Raw genomic sequence first — 19,680 nt, forward strand, 5'->3', positions numbered from 1 at the left:
TCCCACCCCCCACGCCAAAAAAAAGTCACCTACACAAAGTGGCCTACACAAGGAGTGATTTCCACCATATTAACCGATTGAGAACCCACACAGGTGAAAGAAATACAAAAGGGTTGTGATGGCCAAAGTAGAGGGAGCGGAGGCAGAAGTGGAAGTAGCAGTCGAGGAAGTGTTCGCAGTGGTGGGAGGGGGGAAGGGGTGGATGTAGATAATCGAAGAAGTATTATTAGTAGCAGAAGAGTGCTTGTAGAAGAAGTAAATCACAATAGTGCAAGTAGGGGTAGGAGTTAAGTTGTACAAAGTAGTAGTTGAAGAAGTAGATGGAAGTTGGAGTAGTGATGGTAGTGAGAGTTATGGTTGTCATTGTAGTAGTGATAGAAGCCCTCCTAGTATTAATACTCTACGAGTAGTGGTCAGAATGGAAGTAACAGTAGTAGTAGTGTAAAATTTTGCAAATTGTAAACGTAGTGGTAGCAGTGGAAACAGGACTAGTTGATATTTTAGTAGTACTGGTGAAAGTATTAGCAGTAGTGGTGGGAAAGTTAACAAGGTGACCAAAGTGGAAGGAGAGTGGCGATATTTGTCGTCGTCGTAGTGTTAGGAGCGTTGGGAGAAGTGGAAGTAATTCAAGTAGCGGGTGGGAGGTGTAATGTAGCAGCGGAAGTAGTTGTAACAATAGGGGGTGGGAGTACTATGGTGGTGGGTGTGGAAGTAGCAGTCGCAAGGGAAAGAGCGGTGGGAGTGGAAATGGTGTGTGTAGTGGCAGAACGAGTGGTGGAAATAGTAGTAGTAGTATAGTAGGGGTTATGTAAGTAGTGGTGGGAGTGGCATTGATCCCAGTCGAAGTATTGTAAAAAGTGGTACTAGTACTGTTAGTAATAGTTGGGGCAGTTGTACTTCAGAAGAAATAAAAGAAGCAATGCTACTGTAAGTACCAGCTTCTGTGGCAACCGGAGTTGCCATTTTCCTTGAAAGCGTTGACATCTGCCTAAGAGAGCCAAAGGTGAGTGTCTAAAAGCAGAAAGCTGGACTTGGAATACAGCACGGAGTCATCTTCATATGTGCTCGCTTATCAACGGGCACAGAGCGGAATAGCAATCAGAGCGTGTCTCTCAACAGTCTCTTTTCTCCGTCCTTTGCTTTGTTTGCGCCGGCCACGCTTTCAGCGCTCTGCCTTGGCATTTGATTTATTCCTATTTATTGCGGTCCGCCCAGGGACGGGCAAAGTCACGAGGAGCACGAGAAGGACTCAGGCAGCCTGGTGGGAAAAAAAAATCCTGATGTGCTTCACGTATGTGCAAGTTAGCAAGGAGACAGACGGGCATTGTGCCGTCAATGTCGTGACTTTCAGAACGGTCAACATTGTTTCTACCACAGGGACAACACATGGTTCACAGTTAGCCCGCCAATAGCCATACATTTGGGAAAACAACACGTAACAATGAGAAGAGTTCTTTGGCCAGTGAGTAAGATCGCATTTATCATCATTTAGTGTCTGTTGGTCACTGTCATTTAGCCAGTAAATGAATCACTGCATCACAAGACACTTTAAATCGGCACCATTTGGCCAGTGATTGTCAGTTCTGTTTCGTCCACGTGCTAGCTCGCTATTGCTAGTCAGTTATTCTTTGTCATTTAGTGTCAGAGGGAATTTGAAAGTATCAGCAAGTAGACAAGTCACCAAAATCCTCCAGCCTGTTCTAATAAAGGTCAGTAATTAAGTGAGTCTAATGTAGTAAGTCAACCAGTTGGTGGGCTTAAGATGTTAAGTAGATATACAGAGAGGCTTAAATGCCTCAAAAGAATTCCATTTAGTGTCGGTTGGCTAGTGTCAGTTGGCTATTGCTACTTTGTCAGTTGGTCAGCAAAAATTTGCAAGCATTTGTAAATGGCCAAAAAAATGTCCAGACACTTTCAAGCTGTGCCATTTAGCCATTCTTTGGCATGATTGTCATTTCAAGAGTTGTTTTGCGTCAATCTACCAGTGTCAGTTAGCCATTGCTGGTTAGTCTTCAACACTTCACAGTGTCACAGTCAATTTGTTGGTATTAGCGAGACATTAAAAGCCTCTAAGGTGTTTTGATCAAGGTCACTAATTAACTGTCAGATAGTAAATCAACCAGTGTGTTGGCCAGAGGTGTCAAGTGGTCAGTCAACCGTTTCGACCAGCTACTCACTGAGTGACATTTAGCATCAATTGGCGATTGGCTCAATTTGTCAGTCCGTCAGGATTAAATATCTTGACATTTTTAACTGCCTCCATTCTGTCAATGTGATATGGTTCTAATCAGACAGTATGATGTAGTGTCAGTGCAGATGAGCAACACACTCGGTAGATTCTAATCAGGCGTCCATCCGGGCAGTCTGCGCAATCGTTTCGTGACAGTCACCTCAACGGTCGGTCATTGTCACAAGACATACGCACAGGAATAATCAGTGATTGGTCGGTCAGTCGATGTTGTTCAACATTAGTTAACCCTTCCTATTAAATAAATGTCAGAAACAAATTCAGATTGTTCTTATTTAGCAGGTCTGCCAACTAGTCAATAGGTCCCGCCATGTATATGGTCAATTGGTGGATCACTGCGGGTGAGCGTCAGCAAATTCTACAGTCAGTTGGTTGATCAGCGATGTTTAACTAGTCAGTCCTGCAGGACAGGCAATCAATCTTAAGGCCGTTTCAAAGTTGCCCTTTTAGCCGATCGTTTTCTTTGACGTGTCGGTAAACCCACCTCCATTTACTGTGGAATTATTTCTCAGGCTGTCACGTATTTTGGAGCCAGTTAACCAGACAGTTAAGCTAGCTTGAAATTTAATAGATGCCGTAAAGTGTCGGTGAACGTCCGTAAAACAACCAGATAGTTTAAAAAAACGGAACGACTTAGCAAATCATTCAGTCACTCCAAAAGTTTCTCGACAGGAAAGCTTTGAGTATTTCCCTGACGTCTTGATTAATGAAGCTCAACCGAAGATGGTCAAAGAGCCTTTTCATAAATAGTTTAGCCAAGCTACTGCGACATCAAAGATTTTGAAATCCCGCAGACCTTTTGTCACAACTCTATTGGCAGTATCTATTTAGAGCCACAAAAAGGAAATTATGCGCGGAAATGACACAAAAGCAGCAATCAACTCTACGGCTTTGTGCAACTGACACACGATCTATTTTCAGCCTTCCCTGTCATGTTTGACGACCAAAGGATGCATTTCTCATTCTCGTAGTCGTCATCGAGAATCTTCCGAAAAGACAATTTGAATGATGGCCCGCACTGAAAATGTCAGTACGGAAAAACGATCAATCAGGTCAGGAGTTTTAGCTCATGAAGGATGCGGATTGCTCTTGCGAACGTTGCATCCAGGTCGTTCTCCAGGGAGTGCTACCAATGTCGGACATTCCATCCCACTAATTGACTGACAGCGAGATTGCTTCTCAAATGTGTTTTACGGTTTCTCCATCACATAAAAAGCCACACCAACGCATGATGTTCGCATGCGCTATCGCTTTAGCCAACATGCTAACAGTCAGATATGCGTCGGTCACGCCCCATTACAAAATTCCAGCATTATTTGGAATGCATCTGAGGTGTCCGGATTTTACGCTGTCCATCGGCAGAGGTGGGATTTGAGCTCAAGTAAATCATGACACTCAGGACCTCTACTGCCTTGACACTCAAACCACCAAAGTGCACGGGTGCATGCACCCACATTTGAGAGTAAAGCCACTAGTGTATGTCGCCGAGCAAAGTCGGTCCCAAAGCTGCCGTTTAGATGATTTACATTGAAAACATCACCACATTAGTTGAAAAGGATGAAAAAAAAAATCCCCAAGTGAGCAGTTTAAGCTTTTCGAAGAAAATCGACTGCACATAGAGAACAGAAGGAAAAAAAATATGTACGAACAAAGTAGTCTTAAATTATTCTATATTTTTTCGCAAAAAAAGTCAATTGTAAAGGAGTAACATCCTTGTTAAAATGTTCGATGAAAAACTTACAAATTATGAAGTTGTCACATTACAATTGTTTCCCTAAAAAACATTTTTTAAACCCGCAGCGCACATAATTTTTATGACTTTTTCCCCAAGCAAATTTACTTTAATTACATGTTATGATTTTTTTTTCGTGGAATAAATAAATAAATAAATAAATAAATAAATAAATTGTCCCTCAAGAAACAAATTGTTTTTAGCTTTCAGCTACATTAAAATGTCATATTTTCCCCATTTTTATATTGACTTTTCCCTCACAAAAACAAACTTGTAACCTTTATGGTGAAATATAAATGTTCCCAAGTTGATGTTTCTATAAAAACAAAACAAAGAAACTATTTATTTCAATCCTTGCAAAATAGTTTTCTCCCCAGAAATGTACTCTATTACTTGAATTCAATTTTTTTTCTGTGCGACTGCGGCACGGCAAATCTCGTGAATAAAAGCCCCTCTGGTCAGAAGCAGCGATCTGTTCCTCTCGATGGCAAGTAAAAATCAAACTTCTGGCAAGTGTGAAATCGGTTCACACAAGAACATACGCTTGGACATCCTTGCCGTTCATTGTGCTGCCTGCCAGGCCCGCCTCTTCGTCTTCGTCTTTTTCTTCGTCTTCCTCTCATTGTGATGGTGATTCTTATTCAGCCTCAGATGACTGCTGGTGGAGCATCTTGTGACCGAGAACATGACGCGGGGAGAAAAAAAAACCCAACAAGAACACTTCACGCTGTTTGCCGGTTGTTGGGCAATGTGAGACCGCACATTCCTGACCTTTTCTTTCTCCCCACCTCCCGACATCAACCCCCCCCCCCCCATCCCCACTAGGAGTGAACATTGAGGCCAACACAGGCGGGCCATTCATGCAAAACAGATGGTAAGGGAGGAAGGGGCATCGTGAATGTGTCACCAAAAACACAATCACAACCGAAGCCAATTTCTATACAATGACAACAAAATCAGACCCCCCACTTCCCCCCCACACACACACGGACAAAATAGGTGAACAGTGGATTTGCTGAACTCATGCCAAGATTAAAACGGCAACAGGCACAGTCACATGACACTGGTCACACGTTGACCAGCGCAAACGGGGCAAAGTCTATACAATTCCTCGCTGTATGGAAGCTCCTCCCACCAATACGCCATCGTATCAAAGAGGGCGGGGCTACAAATCATTTGAATCAATGAGACGTCCCTCCCCCCTCATTTTATCGAGTTCGCATAACCACCATGATTATCGACACGGATCTTCAGGACAAAATGGCCGACTTCCTATTCAATCGTGGGCATGGTTTCTTGTGTTCTGAGACATGCCCCACACCAATTTCAAGTTAATTGTTGTCGGCGGCATATGTTTTTTTTTCCTTTCTAATATTCTAATATTATTTTCTTTTTTTAGAAGCACACTATGATCAATTCCTGGAAATTTGAATGTTGTCAATATCTTGTCACATTGATTTTTCACGGCAATTGGAGATGCTCCTGAACATTTCAGTCTATGAACAAGCTACAGGTGGCTGCCTGAAGCATCGAAGGTGCGAGAAATGACAAGAAATATAAATTAAAAAAAACACACACACACACTTCAATAAAATCGACGGATACCCGCGTGACGCACACCGGAACCTCCAACTTGAATCCGAGCCAAAACAATTACGCAAACTGTTCGGGTAACGGCATATAATCGCCTAAATCGTTTTTAACTCACTGTCACATCATTTATTTATGTAAAAAAAAAAAGATACATGACTTAAACCAATGATTAGCCTCAAGCAAAAGTCCCTATGACATTTTTTAACTTACTGACACTTTATCAATAAAAAAAAATGCTAAATTACTTCAACTGTTAACCTCACAGTTATGTTATAATTGCTGATATCATTTTTGACTGACTGTCTCAATATTTTAAAAAAAAGGTGCTATCTCACCCCCCCCCCAAAAAAAATAATTAATAAATAATAATCATCCGTACAATCGCTGATGACTTGGCGGCTAATTTCCCTAGCGAATGGATGAGGAATCGTCTTGTGGCTAAGCAATCCTCACCTAACGACGCCTCGTGGCGAAGCGGGAATGTTTACGAGCTCATGTTCAGGTATGTTTTCACGCATCGTCAAATGTGATTGGCCGGATCATAAAAATCAACCTCAAACAGGAAAGTACGTGCCTTTCGTTTTTTTTTTTTTTTTAATTGGGACTGCTAGCGGGGTGAATGTTGACTTGTAATTAAATGCAGCCCCATCTCCTTCCCTTTCATGAAGTGAGTCCATTCATCCATTCAGCCATCCTTTTATGGATTTGGAAAGTCAACACTTGTTTTGGGACGGTCGGTTTATTCCTTTTGTCCTTATTTCCTTCTTTCTTCCTTGCTTGCTTCTTTGCTTTCTCCCCTTTGTTCTTTAGTTTAAAACGTGTCAATGTAATCTTGGCTCGGCGCGTTTCTTCCTTCATTGTTCTTCCTTTGCCCACTTCAATGCTTCCTTCCTCGATGATGTCCTGGCTTGTTCAATTTTCCCCTTCTTTTTCCCTTCTGTCCTTCTCTCCCAAACTATCTTCCTTCCTTCCTGATGGGTTTAAAAATGATCTTATGTTCGTATAGCAAATTGCCCCAACGCTTCCCTTACTCCTTCCTTCATTCCTTCCTTCACTCCTTCCTTCCCTCCCTCCCTCGCTCCACGCCTTCTTCATTCCTTCCTTCCTATCTTCCTTCCTTCCTCCCTCCCTCCCTTCCTTCAGTCCTTCCTTCGTTTATTCATTCCTCCCTTCCAACATACGTTCCTTCACTCCTCCCTCCCTTCCTTTTCTCACATCAATGCTTTCTTTCTTGATGATGTCCTGGCTTCTTCAATGTTCCCATTATTTCTTCCCTTATTTCCTTCTCTCCCTAACTATCTTCCTTCCTTCCTTCCCTTACCCCTTCCTTCATTTCTTCCTTCACTCCTCCCTCCCTTCCATCCTTCTTTCCCTCCTTCCTTCCCTTCTTCTGTTGTTCCCTCCCTCCCTTCCTTCCTTCACCCATTCCTCCCTTCCCTCCCTCCCTCGCTCCATGCCTTCTTCCTTCCTTCACTCCTTCCTTCCTTCATTCACTCCCCCCTTCCAACATTCCTTCCTTCAGTCTTCCCTCCCTCCCTTCCTTCATTCCGTACTCCATCCCTTCCTTCGTTCCTTCCCTCCCTTCCTTCCTTCACCCATTCCTCCCTCCCTTCACTCCTCCCTTCCCTCCCTCCCTCACTCCATGCCTTCTTCCTTCCTTCATTCACTCCCCCTTCCAACATTCCTTCCTTCTTCCTTCCCTCTTTCCTTCCTTCCCGTCTTCTGTCCTTCTCTCCCTAACTCCTTTCCTTCCTATCTTCCTTCCTTCACTCCCCCCTTCCTTCTTCCCTTGCTCGCCCGCTCCCACCCTCCCTCCCATCAGTTACCAAGTTTATGAACCTTTTGCAAGCTACTTTTGGCCCAGCCTGTGCAGTACAGTCGATAACCTTGACAAATACAGGAACAAGAGGCTAAGCTAGCCCAGACAGACAACGACCGTGAACAGGAGCCATCCGCCGCCGCCGCCGTCGCCGTTAATACTCACGATACGCCACCGGCTATAAATAGTGCATGATCAGTAAGTGGTGCAAACGGCCGGCGGGGCACTTGACAGCATTTATTGCACTTCGTCCGGAGTGGAACAGGGTCCAAGGAAAGTGCAACTTTACACCGCATTGGTATGTGGGTGTGACATTTTCCACTTTTTTTAATGAAACACTATGTTAGTTCTATTTGCATTTTTTGTGGATAAAAGGTGAAACTTTATTCTTGTAATATCATCGCTGATGGGCCAAAAAACTAATGTATTTGAGTAAAATTTAGATTGTAGAAATTGTGTGATGTCTTTTCCCAGAAAACGGCCATTTAATTTTTACATGAGTGGGGAGGTGAAAATTTTGTTTTTAAAATTTACAACTTACGTCAAGTATTGAACAAAACATTGAATATATCTATTCGGTTTCAACCTATTGGTAAATATAAGTGAAAATATTGTGGTCGTACTACGACATCTGTTTTTAACTGATACCCTTCCATTCCCAAATTTAATCGGGAATTGAAAAGTATGACAAGGAGCGCCATTCCCGAATTTGTTCGGGTTTTGTTTTTTCTTGCAGCGGGTGCCGATAAAGCGCTGGTCAGACCTATGGCAATGTTTTTCCGTTCAACGATGGGGCAGCAATTGCCTTTTGGCCATGTTAGCGCTCTGTTACAGCATCAGCGGTTGTTAAAGTGCTATATATTTCAATATGTATGTATTGTATTTTGTACACCCACCACCATTTCAAGCTCAGGTAACTTCAGACCCATAAATATATATAGGAATTAACTCTTTTTTTCTGATGAAAGTAGAGTGTAAGGTTTCTTATGCTGAATTGAATATTTATATAGTCCTAAAACTCAATATTCTGTGGGTCCTGCAATTTAAGTAAAAATGACAAAAACCTTGGCACTGGAGGGGACACATTTTTGCACATCGTCGGGCGGTGAATGAGTTAAAAAAAGACCATGACATCATTGTTCAGAATGTTTTTTTTTCTTCAGAAAAGAGTCTCTTTATTCAGAGAAAAAATATTTGAAACCAATAAACAAACAAACAAATAAATAAACCAATAAATAAATCTCAGAGTCTAGCAGAAATGCTATCATCGTAACAGAATTTGTCTGGTATAAGTGATGACAAATTCATGGAACAAATACAACAATTAGTTAAGAATAAGTGTGGACATGCAGATGAAAAGGTTTTAAAATGTTACATGGCGGGCATTGGAATAAGGGAATTTCAATCACTTATTTTTCAGAACAGCTGGATTGGAAGAGGTACAACACGAGCGCGTGCACCCACACACATTCACAAGCACATACGTTTGGTGTGTGCAAAGACAAGGAAGTGAAATCCTGACCGTTGCCAACACAACATGAAAAAGCGTCAAGCTTCTACTTCCCGTTGACCGTGTCCCCACCCACCATCTGCTTATTTCCTTCTCCAACGTCGACGCTCCCTCACCTCTCAGGCATTTCCACGCCTTACATATTTGTCAGCGCATATCAGATGACATGACATCATTTTTTTTATGAATGCGAAACACACTAAACAAGAGTAGATTGCAATTTTTTTTAAATGCTGACACAAATGATTGAAAAGACTATAAAGTAAATTCCCAAGGTCACATTACAAATGGAAGACAGTCTACAAAGACAGGCTTAACGAATGAAAAAAAGGTTGCACTACAAAATTAAAATTGAAAGATGCTTTCACTGCCAGACGTGCAAAATTGTGTCCACTCCACCGCCATGGTTTTTGTCATTGTCACTCGAATTCCAGGACCCACAGAATATTGAGTTTTAGGACAACATAAACATTCAATGCAGCATAAGAAACCTTAGACTCTCTTCTTTCATCCCAAAAATAGTTAATTAGATTTTATGGGTCTGGAGTTATGAGCTTGAAATGAGGGTGGTTGTCCAAAATACAATGCAATACATACATAATGGTTTACCAACAGCTGAAGCTGGAACAAAGTGCTAACATGGAAAAAAGGGAAATTCTTCCACCTTGTCGAAAGGAAAGAAACACTGCCAGAGTCCATGGGCAGCGCTTTATCAACACCCAAACAAGAAAAAAAAAACGAACAAATTTGGGAATGGCGCTCTACGTCATATTTTCAATTCCCAAATAAATTTGTGAATGGCAGTGAATGAGTTAAAGGCTGCAAAGTGCAGTTACAAAGTCACATTACGAAAAAAAACTGTTTCACTGTAAAGTCAACAAATCTCTCCCTTCAAAGTCAAATGAGCCCGTTGATTAGAACACAACGGTGGCGTCATTTTCAAACTCCATCGCTCTATGACTAAAAAGTCAAACCTAAGAGGCCGCCGAAGCCTTTGCGTGATGCAGACATAATCGTGATGCTACGCTTGACACATGCTCTCCTAATATATAGACTACTTGATACAGTATCACGCCTTTAAATGAGTTGGACCGTGACATCATTAAATGTGAAAGGCGTATCTCCCGGCTACCTTCATGTGTGCTTGAGACCCCTTCTCAAACACACACACACACACACACACACACACACACACACACACACACACACACACACACACACACACACACGCACCCGCGCGCACACACACACACACACACACACTCACACACACACACACACACACACACACACACACACACACACACACACACACACACACACACACACACACACACACACACACACACACACACACACACACACACACACACACACACACACACACCAGAGGTGCCTGTAGGCTCATCAGTATTCACTGAAGTAGGCTATAAAGCTGGCTGGCTGTTAGCTAGCTGGCTAGCTTTCTATCTATTTGAGTTATTCCAGATTGAGTGAACACTGGCGCGTGTGGCAGCTGCTGCTCACCCACAGAAAAAAAACTTATTCTGTGACTAGCTATCTAGCTATTTAGATGGCCACCTAGCTAGCTATTTATTTGCTGTCTAGCTGGCTATCTATTAGCTATCTAGCTGCCTAGGTATCGAGCTGGCTAAGTGTCTAGCCGACTAGCTGTTAGCTAGCCGGCCAACTTTCTATCTATTTGAGTTATTCCAGGTTGAGTGAACGCTGGCGCGTGTGGCTGCCGCTGCTCACCCACAGAAAATAACTTATTCTGTGACCTTGAGAGTTTTGAAAGCCGCTTAGAAATGAAATGGATTATTATTAGTAGTAGTAGTATTAGTAGTATTAGTATTAGTATTAGTATTAGTATTAGTATTAGTATTAGTATTAGTATTAGTATTAGATTGAGGAGTCATCTTCGAAACCAAGTTATGATGAGAAGACAATGCGATGGTGGTTATTCGGAATTGGGACAACATGGAGATTGCTAACTTACATTAAAAGTTAAAATTAACGAGGGTTAGGGGCTTTGGTAACAAAGTCGCCATTTGATCAAGTCGTATCGAGTGATATATATTGATAAAACAGTAACCCAAATAGATCTGCAAAGTGCCTCTTTGCAATTTTTGATGATGATACTTATTGGGGTAATTCGCCATACAAACATCTCTAAACATCACTCTGTAATCTTTGTTTACATTTTGAATGATGTCGCATTTACATTACATCCTTTCGCGTCACACACTGCGCGCGTATAAAATGTTCTCGTTTCTAGTTCGTCGCTCTCTCTATCGCCATGCTTCCTCCTTAAGCCGACACCGCGATGCCTCCGCTCTCTCCAAGATTAAACCAACTTTCTGTTCTACACCTGGCTCCCTGATGATTTAACCATCCTTTTCCATCAACACCCGTAGAAGCAATGAACCAAGGGCGAACGATCAAAATAATCCAACAATACTAGTGCAGCGTGTTCTACCAGAAACAAATTCCTTGTGTGTACTACATACTTGGCAATAAAGATGATTCTGATTCTGAGTCTGTGTCATGGATCCAAGCAGAACAACTCACGACAATGGCGCAGTACAAAGAAAGATGCGAAATGCAAAACAATCACGGCCACTTGTGGCAGGGCCGCCGCCGCCGCCGTCAAATAGCTCGAAAGCCGCTAGAGACGCAGCAAAGTGATGCCAGCGAAGGTGTAAACAAGAAAGCGGAATGCAGAAACCTCGTCTGGTGGAAATGCCGCTCATCCAAATGTAGATTTTGTCCCTTTTTTCCATGTGTGTGCAAGCGAGCGTCGGTGGCAGCCGGATTGATGAGCGACCGCTTTCGTCCCCCTCCCACCTCCCCACAGACAGCGGCTTACATAACGGCAGCGTGGGTGCAGCTCCTGACAGGTGTTTAGCGGGTGGCCTTGTGGGAGTTTGCCCGACAGACAGAAAAAGGGGACGAGCCGGAGAAGAGAAAAGCCAATCAAAGGATTCAGCTCGCCGTCGTCTCAGAAGATTTTCTTCAAATGAAAATTTCCTCTGCGCTTATTCAATCCGACTTCATCTCTGATTGCCTATTCAGATTGGTATTAAGCAGATGATCGATGTCCACTTCATCAAGTTCTGATTGAAAGGGATACGCAAGAGGCATTTTTCCCCACATTTTCGTAAAGGTAAAAGCGGCGTTTCAAAAGCCATTGAAAAAAAAATTTTCACACACACCCCAAAAAAAACCTCTAAATTTGTCCTTCAAACCTTGTTTACAATGTTTCCACCCCTTGGGAAACGAAAGCATGTCACGCTGCCTGTGATGACAAACTGTCAAAAGGGAAACTCCAAGATGAAGGTCAGTCAAGACTATGAATTTGTCAAGTCAATGATTTCGACAATCAGCCATAAAAGCAATAAAAACATGGAATTCAGAGTTCACACACAAAACATATCTCGATAGCTAGTTTGCTAAAAAGCTATATAGAGTTTGCTAGATAGGTAGTTTGCTAGATAAATAATTTGCTGGATAAATCGTTTTCTAGTTAGATAGTTTTCTAGATAGATAGTTCGATACTGTTGATAGTTTGTTAGCTAGCTAGCTAGCATAGACAGTTTTCTAGCTAGCTAGTATAGATAGTGAAGGATTATTTCAAATTATCAATGTCAAAAAAGTCAGTCAGTTTTATTGTCAAATCTTTTCCTTTCGGCTTTTCCCCTCAGGGGTCGCCACATCGAATCAATGTCCTCCATCTATCCCGGTTTTGTGCATCCTCTTCTCTCACACCAGCTACCTTCATGTCCTCTTTGACCACATCCATAAACCTCCTCTTGGGTCTTCCTCTCGGTCTCCTGCCTGGCAGTTCAAGGCTCAGCATCCTTCTCCCGATATAGTCACTCTCTCTCCTCTGGACATGTCCAAACCATCTCAGTCTGGCTTCTCTTACTTTCCCTCCAAAGCCTCTAATATGAGTTGTCCCTCTAATGTACTCATTCCTGATCCTATCCAACCTGGACACTCCCAAAGAAAACCTCAACATCTTCATCTCTGCTACCTCCAGCTCTGCTCCTTGTCTTTTCTTCAGTGGCACTGTCTCCAGTCCAAACATCATGGCTGGTCTCACCACTGTTTTATACACTTTTCCTTTCATCCTAGCTGAAACCCCGCTATCGCACATCACACCTGACATTTTTCTCCAGCCGCTCCAGCCTGCCTGGACACGCTTCTTCACCTCTTTTCCACACTCTCCATTGCTCTGGACAGTTGACCCCAAGCACTTAAAATCCTCCACCTTCTTTATCTCTTCTCCCTGTAGCATCACTCTTGCACTTGGATCCCTCTCATTCACACACATACATTCTGTCTTGCTGCGACTGATCTTCATTCCTCTCCTTTCTAGGGCATATCTCCACATCTCTAGTTTCTCCGCCACCTGTTCCCTGTTCTCGCTACAGATCACAATGTCATGTGCAAACATCATGGGCAAGGAGATTATTGTCTAACATCGTCTGTCAGCCTGTCCATCACCAGAGCAAACAAGAAGGGGCTCAGAGCTGACCCTTGGTGGAGTCCCACCTCCACCTTGAATTCCTCAGTCACACCGACAGCGCACCTCACAACTGTCTTACAGTCGTGATACATGTCTTGTACCGCTCTGACATACTTTTCCGTCACTCCAGACTTCCTCATGCAATACCACAGCTCTTCTCTGGGCACCCTGTCATACGCTTTCTCCAGATCTACAAAGACACAATGCAATTCCTTCTGACCTTCTCTGTACTTCTCTATCAGCATTCTTAATGCAAAAACTGCATCTGTCGTACTCTTTTTTTGGCATGAAGCCATACTGCTGCTAGTTTTATTGTCAAATATGCTAATATAATAATAATTTAATAGATACAGTAAAGTCTCGTTATATCGATATTCAAGGGAGTCCGAAAAAATATCGATATAACCGGGACTATCGATATATCCGACCCTGTTTGCATGTAATTTTCTCAGTGCGTGCATAGAAATAGTATCGATAAAACCGGGACTATCGATATATCCGATATCGATATAATGAGACTTTACTGTAGTTTGCTGACTGGCTCGCTAAGATAGATAGACAGTTTTCTAGCATAGATAGATAGTTTGCTAGCGTAGATATATAGTTTGCTCACATAATAATAATACATTTCATTTCTAAGCGCCTTTCAAAACTCTCAAGGTCACTTTACAGTCACAGGATTAGTTTTCTGTGAGTGAGCAGCGGCAGCCGCACGCGCCAGCGCTCACTCAACCCGGGAGTAACTCAAATATATATATAAGCGAGCCAGCTAGCTATTAGATAGCCAACAGAGTGCCAGCTAGCCAATAAATAGCTAATAGATAGCCAGCTAACCAGCCAGTTAGCTAATAGATAGCTAGCTAGCTGTATAGATAGCTAACAAATAGCCAGTCAGCTATCTAGATAGTTAATAATAGAAGTCCAAGATGGCGCCCGAGTAGGCAGCCTCAGCAAGTGCTCTCAGGAGCCTTCCTTTTTTTTGGGTTGTTTTTGTCTTGTTTTGTATTTTCTTTTGTCACTTTGTGTTGTTGTGCGTCGTGTGGAATGGATACGGATTGTTTTTCAGCATTTTTGACCACGACATTCATCAAGGAGGAGACTGTGCTGAGCGGTTGCGCCTTTTCGGCAGCATGAATATGCCAGTACTGTTTTTGAATGAGAGGAATGTCGGAACCATTCGACTGCCATCGCTGGACACCAAAGGGGCCATTGTGCTTTTTTTGCGCCTATAATGGGCAGCATCTTCACAGCCCTGCATTGTTTAGCGGAAAGGTCAGTGCTGTTGGACAGTCTGCAGCTGGATGGATGCATGGCTTGAGGAACCCGCGATAAGAAGAAAGGAGCGTCAGCGCAGAGCGCCGATGCATATGTGGAACTGTTGCGACTTGGAATTGAAGCAGATTTATGTGGAACAGGAGATGTGAGACAATCTCTTTTCGTCAATGGATGCTACAGCTGCGTGTTTGCTTTCAACATTTAGCTTGTAGTCGACGTGCACATTCCACCATGATGTCCCTGATCCACTGGTGGAAAGACGCTTTGATCCTCTCCTCTTTCATCTAGAACTGCTTCATGTCATCACAAAGAGGGTACAGCAAGTCCTGAAGAATGAATGTCTCTCTGTGTCTTTGTTTTGTCATATTGTCTCTATGCTGTCATATTATTTGTTATTTAGTTTTTTTGTTCTTTTGACTTCAAGACGGCGCCCCGAGAGTGGCTGCCTTTCCAGCAGCTCATGTATTTTGTTTTTCTACTTTCATTCCTTTCATCACTTTGCTGCTGTGAAATGTAAATTTCTCCACTGTGAGACTAATAAAGGCAAATCCAATCCAATCCAATCCAATCCAATAATAATACATTTCATTTCTAAGCGCCTTTCAAAACATACATACAATAAGAAATAACAGACATACAGACAGACAGATAGCTATTATGTGTGTTAAAAAGGTGAAGATTCCCCGTTTGATCAAACGACGGCAAATAAATCAAGCGGGTTCTATGGCTTCTCCCTTTGGACAAAGGCGGGCTACCATCAAATAGTCATGAAGGCCAACAGCTCTATTATGGTCCAACTCGGGCTGCGCTGCTACATTCATCTCTTCAACGGAGGCCAAAGCGCTTCCAATGCTGCACTGCGTCCATTCATAATTGATGGCGACTTACGTAAGAGGCGATGTGCGTGCGCCTTCCTCGCAGGGGCTTCCCGAATTCCCCCTTCGCCAGGCATGCTTAACAAGTGGGAGAAACCACACACACCCCCGCTCTCGCCCTCCATCCCCCGCCTTTTTTTTCTCTCAAACGCAAGCCAAACAAAATGAGCTTTCCAAGGTGTCAAATTAAAAGCTCGTTCATGCACAAAATTCAACGGTCAGGTGGGAGGAAATCGTAAATCACAAGCTTTTGAATTGTAAAACATTTCACGCTTTGATTTTTCAACTCTGACGCGCATCAACAAATGACCGATGGCAGCTCTGCTTATTTCGATTTCTGTTATGCTAAATTCATGAGCATCCCCATGTGAAAATTGCTTTTTTCCGAAATGTTTGCAAATTAAAAGTACAAATGTCAATCATTGTATGTTTCCTCATATTTCACTGTGACAGCCATATAACCACACCTATTGAATATTGAGTTTGCTTAAAATTTTATTCAGACTGCCCCTAAAATATTTTTTTATGCATTAAAATGAATTCATAGGCCAGAACAACGTCTGGTGTCGACACTTAACGTCGTACGACTGTTAAGCGCAACAATGGCAAAAATGTGATTGTTAATCCTCACGCGGGCGCGTCTATAGTTTGCCATTTTATTTGTTGGCACGGCTGGCGGCCGGGGTGTCCATCATCAGCGACTCATCGAATATGCATGGGGCAGCCGTTACACGCATAAGTCTCATTTAATGTCGACACGGGTCCCGGCTGAGGTTGTATTTACACTCATGAACATTTGCTGAAAGATCCGACGTGGAAGACGAGGTGATTCTATTACTTCGAAGGACGCCAGGCAAGCCGCCACCCAATTGAGACATAAATCAAACAGCCCGAGTTGGGGTGGGGGCCCAAACAATCAAGGGTGATCTTGACAATATGAGGTGCCCCCACCCTCCAACAAAATAAAATACTCACTGACTGACAATGACAGTGAATCCCCTTTGATATGGAGTAGATGTTCACAAAATAACGAAAAACTTAAATAAAGAGTGTGTACACGTACAAAATGTTATGAAAACTAGCATCATGCTAACGTATCATGTCAAACACCATCGATGAGCCAACAGGACGTTTCCGCTTATTACAAATTGTCAAACAACTGTTAGTTTCACACAAACTGACTGCAACAAAACAATGAAGTACAGTGATACCTTGGCTTACGAACTTAATTGGTTCCCAGACAGAGTGTGTAAGACGAAAAGTGTCTATCCCAAAAATTAATTTCCCAGTGGAAACCATTAAAGTGAGAATAATCCGTTCCCAGGTCCCCATAAAACATAATTTTCTACTTTTTTTATTTTCTAAGCCTTAAAACTACACAAAATATACCGTATTTTATGTATAATAAATGTGCTATTGTATTATAATTAAATAAATAAACTGTAATGTATAATAAAGTCATTTTATTTACCTTTGTGATAGTCTGTGATGGCTTGATGCTATGGAGTGGCCGGTTTCTTCAGCATTAAACACTTGATGAGGAACGTAACCTTCTTCTTTTATCATCTGAGGAACGATCCCTTGTAGGTGCTTTCTCCGCGATTATTTTATCTAGTTCCTCATCAATTGTGTTCTGTTTCGCTGGGTCGATAGCTTTTTGCATCAAGTGTACAGATGGCTTCTGCGGATTGTTGTGGAGCCTGATTGATGGCATATTTTAACCTTGCAGTCTACACTCTGCCTTTAAACTATCAAAGTTGAAACTCTCTCACTGTCGTCTGCCTGTCTCTTTAATGTTTAAACCACCTCCCCTCACTGCTGCGTTCTTGACCAATCACGTGGCTTTAACCGAAGACTGGGGGCGGGGAATAGAGGATAAAAAAAGTCGGCAGCCATTTTCTTTTTGGAGATCGGCTTCACTCTCTCTCTGTCTGTAAACCCCACCTCCCCTCACTGCTGCGTTCTTGACCAATCACGTGGCTTTAACCGAAGACTAGGGGCTGGGAGTAGAGGACAAAAACAGTCGGCTGCCATTTTGTTGGTAGGAGAATGGGCTCGTTCGCAAACGACATCACTCATTGTGACAGCTCCGTGTGTATCCCGAAAAATAATTCGTATGCCAAGGTAAAATGTTCATAAATTTAACGTTCGTGAACCGAAAAGTTCGTAAGCCGACGGGTTCGTAAACTGAGGTAATCACTGTACTTTGCGGGTAAATATGAACAATGTCACTTCGTCAATGGGCTGTCTTTGACATGCCTGAATGCCCAAATATGGAAATCCAACCTCACCCCTTCCCCCTACATTTTTTTTCAATTGTTATTTTATGAAGGGACAGGGGGTCTCATAGAAGCATTAATCGATTGTTCTTGTTATCTGGCCATTAAATGTCCAAAGTCAGTTTAGAAGGACCGTTATTTTGGAATATGCAAAATGAAAAGTCAATCTGTATGTGATGGTTGCATGCAGAAGTACATCTCCAGTACTAATTAACTAATGGACAACTAATCAATTATCAAATTGTTTTGTTCAACTGATTTGATCACCAAATAATTGTGTCGACACCTTGTTTTCGGATTCTGGATCAAACAAATGAATCATAATTATTTAGGTCACCTTGAAATAATGACCCGTTTTTAACTTTATATATGATTCACTGATTAATTGAAAAAAAAGATTAATCATTGATCAAAATAATTGTTAGTCGCAGCCAACCTTTCGCAGTTAGGTCTGGAACGTCAGCAGTTTACAGCGTTCAGAAAATTTTATTTGGGACACCCTGTATTGACTTTTTAGCCGGCTCAACCTTGATTGCGGGTTCAGTGTTGCAGGGCGAGTACATTCTCTGCACGCTGTCAAATAAATAACCACCATTAACCTGCAGCGGTAGGCCGAGCCGCTGTGAGCAGACTGATCCATTTAAAAAATCTAAAAGAGGAATAAAAGGATTTGCCGCAGGACGTGGCGGAGCCGCCTGTGACGGTCCCACTTTGTCTTTTTTATTCTGATGCGGACATAAAGCAGCCGCTCGTAAACATCCAGCTGCTCAGTATCGGTAGGGGAAGTCGCTATGGCTCGACGTTGACAGATTTCAAACCCGAGCCTGGTGAGATTGGACTGATTGACTGGCGGTGGATTGTCTGGTAAATATTCACCGGGTGACTCAGTTGACGGAATGTCCTATCTCGCTAATTGAATAAGCGTTGCACGGCGTGATGCCGCTGCGTGTTTCGTTTTCTTTCCTCAAGGCTCATCTGACACCGGCTCCTAAATCCAAACGACACTTGCGGCGGGGTTCTTTATTTCCTGACAGGTTGCGATAACGCCTGCCGAATGGTACTGACAAAGCAAAATTTGGACTAGTCAAGTCGTATATCTTTGTTCCAAAATGATGAATGAAGCTGCTGTTTGCATGCCAGGCCACTTGTTGGCACTGTGCAAACAAACTATGTACAGTGATCCCCTGCTACTTCGCGGTTCACATATCGCAGATTTATTTATTCATTAAAAAATGTTCAGGAAAAAAAAAACAAATGATGCTTAGTATATGGCTGTAGCTTGATTGGTTCCCAGTGCTGACGTCGACCAATGACCGCATCCCTACTTCGTGGATTTTCACCTATTACGGGGGATTCTGGTTCCTATTAACTCATTCACTGACTCATTCACTGCCATCCACGAAAAGTCAGGAATTGAAAATGTGATGTGGAGCGCCCATTCCCGAATTTGTTCAGGTTTTGGTTTGAGCTTGCCAGACAGCAAGCAATGTTTTTCCCTTCCCCAAGGGGCAGCATTTCCCTTTTTCCCATGTTAACGCTTTGTTACAGCTTCAGCCTTTGTTATAGCGCTATCGAAACCAATATGTATGTATTGCATTGTATTGTATTGTATTGTATTGTATTTTGGACAGCTGCCCTCATTCCAAGCTCATGTAAGTCCAGACCCATATAATTTATGACTAAACTCTCATTTTATAATGAAATAAGACAGTCTAAGGTTTCTTACGCTGATTTGAATGTGTATGTAGTCCTAAAACTCAATATTCTGTGGGTCCTGGAATTTGAGTGAAATTGACAAAAACCCTGGCACTGGAGAGG

General features: G+C 42.5%; 1 protein-coding gene across 4 annotated transcripts in view; it reads right to left on the bottom strand.

The window, feature by feature from the left end:
* LOC148890645 (plasma membrane calcium-transporting ATPase 1-like) overlaps positions 1–19,680 on the bottom strand; it is a 63,078-nt gene that overhangs the window by 40,528 nt on the left and 2,870 nt on the right. The window lies entirely within an intron of this gene.

Source organism: Hippocampus bargibanti, linkage group LG12, assembly GCF_051943395.1.
Source record: "Hippocampus bargibanti isolate YZ-2025 linkage group LG12, ASM5194339v1, whole genome shotgun sequence".
Taxonomy (NCBI): domain Eukaryota; kingdom Metazoa; phylum Chordata; class Actinopteri; order Syngnathiformes; family Syngnathidae; genus Hippocampus; species Hippocampus bargibanti.